Source organism: Sinocyclocheilus rhinocerous, unplaced genomic scaffold (assembly GCF_001515625.1).
Source record: "Sinocyclocheilus rhinocerous isolate Xijiao unplaced genomic scaffold, SAMN03320098_v1.1 scaffold1534, whole genome shotgun sequence".
NCBI lineage: Eukaryota > Metazoa > Chordata > Actinopteri > Cypriniformes > Cyprinidae > Sinocyclocheilus > Sinocyclocheilus rhinocerous.
The window spans coordinates 225,066-227,795 of NW_015638992.1; positions in this window are offsets into that span (position 1 = coordinate 225,066).

Sequence of the window (2,730 nt, forward strand, 5' to 3'; positions counted from 1 at the left end):
TGTGTTCCTCCTGAAATTCCTTTGATAGACACAAATGAGACAATAGCTGTCATACAGCAAGAGTATGGAGCTATGAAACGAATGTGGAGCAGCTCAGATCATTTGATCTTTGTTGCGTATAAGAAAATCAATGTTTTTATTGAGATCTTTGACTTTTGATTGCATGCTTGGATACCTTGGGTTTGAGATGTTGAGATACTTTAGTAGAGACAAACGTGAGATTATTATGGTCGTTTTCTCAGTAAGACAATCTGAGAAGCAAGAGATTTGAATCCAAATCTCCATTTGCTCATTATCTATCTCACTGATGTGTAGGAGAAACAATTCAAATCTCTACATGTCAGTGAAAGATGGGAAACAATTAAGAAACACTTGGAATATTGCTTAATGCTAAGCAGATGACAGCATCTGCTCAAACTAAAGTAAAATGACTTAGAATTACGAGCTTAATGTTCTGCCTCTTTATATTAACACAATGGGAGACTGAAATGCACAGCATGCACAGTTGAAGGGAAAAAAGTAATAATAAGTCTACTTAAAGATATGATTTTTAATTTAAAAATGCTTTTTATATTAGAATATGATATTGTGTGAATAAATCAAATAGAAATTGGTTTTCAAATTCAATTGCCCTAATGCATTTGAATGAAGGAGGTATTTTCAGCATCTATTCTAATTGGAATACGTGCCTGGTGGCTGTCTGCGGGTCTGTCTTAATTGCTATAGTGTCTTCTGCTGTTCATTCACGAACACAATTTATTCAGTGTCAGTCTGGAATAATAAGCAGCCTACCTGTAGCCAAAGTTCATTATTTGAATTTTACCAAGCCCACTGTGGTTTTTCTTCAAATGTCATACAGTTTGTCAGTTTATGTTGACATATGCTATTCCTCTAATGCTATTCTTAAAATGGAAAGAATCTGTCTCAGAATGGAATCAGACAGCGAGGGAATGTTGAGCAGAAGGTGAGCTCATCACCTGTGTACCGCAGGATCAATGCTCATTTAGGTCTAACAAATGAAACTGGATGTGTCAGGTATACAGTGAATTTATCGTAATTTACGGGACAGTCTGTAGCTGCTGACAGTGAAGGTCTTGTTGGCTCAGCTAGTTAAAATGCTGGATTTTAATAAGATAACTAGCAGTGCCAAGTCTTCTGACAATATGGATGAAAAGTAGAGATGCAACGCTCGATCGGCCAAGGACTGGAATTAGCCGATTTTCCGCATGACCGGCCGGTCAGTCTGCCGATTCCAAGCCGTTCTGTTTTGACTTCACACTTACGGCGACTGAATGTATTTATGTCATGCCCATAGACTGTATAAAAGAACTGCAGGCCTCACTTGCCTCAATTAAGGTCAGTGTTTATGATTCAACAATAAGAAAGAGACTGTGCAAAAACGGCATCCATGGGAGAGTTCCAAGGCAAAGCCACTGCTGACCAAAAAGAACACAAAGGCTCGTCTCACATTTGCCAAAAAATATCTTGTTTATCCCCAAGACTTTTGGGCAAATATTCTGTGGACTGATGAGACAAAAGTTGAACTTTTTGGAAGGTGTGTGTCCCGTTACATCTGGCGTAAAACCAACACGGCATTTCATAAAAAGAACATCATAGCAACAGTCAAACATGGTGGTGGTAGTGTGATGGTCTGAGGCTGCTTTGCAACTTCAGGACCTGGACGGCTTGCCATAATTGATGGAAGCATGAATTCTGCACAGTTTGTGACCTCAAACACACTTGGGTTATGCAGCAGGACAATGATCCTAAACACACCAGCAAGTCCACCTCTGAATGGCTCAAGAAAAATAAAATGAAGGTTTTGAAGTCAAAGTCCATACTTAAATCCGATTGAGATGCTGTGGCATGACCTTAAACAGTCCATTCATGCTCAAAAACCCTCCAATGTGGCTGAATTAAAAGAAGAGCGGGCCAAAATTCCTCCACAGCGATGAGAAAGACTCATTGCCAGTTAATCGCAAACGCTTGATTGCAGTTGTTGCTGCAAAGGGTGGCACAACCAGTTATTAGATTTAGGGGGCAATTACTTTTTCAGATTGTGCGAGGCAGGTTTGGACAGCTTTTTTCCCTTAATAAATGTCATAATTTCAAAACTGCAGTTTGTATTTACTCAGGTTATCTTTGTGTAATATTAAAATTTGTTTGATGATCTGAATCTTTTAAGTGTGACAAATATGCAAACAATTAAAAAAACAGGAAGGGGGCAAAAACCTTTTCACGGCACTGTACATACATACATACATATCTGCCATGAGAACAGAAACATTTAAATTAAAGTGGGGACATTTGGTCCCCATAACGTGATAAATACCAGGTACACACACACACACACACACACACACACACACAGTCTGTCTTCATCAACACAAAATCAACAAAAGTTACAGTAATATAGTAACTTTCACTAGAAACAAACAACAGATCAGTAGTTCATTTACATTAAAAATAATTATATTTCTGAATATACTCTGAATTTTATGAATATACTGAGTAAAATGTTATAAGCATATTTATATACTACACACACACACAGTATACTGTCTTAACATGAATTTTAATAACTTTCATTAGTAGCAAACATGAATAGTTCAGTTGTTGACTTACATTAAAAATGAATTAATTTATTATATTTTTAAATATACTTTATAAAAATACTGAATAAATAAAAATAATATATATATATATATATATATATATATATATATAGGA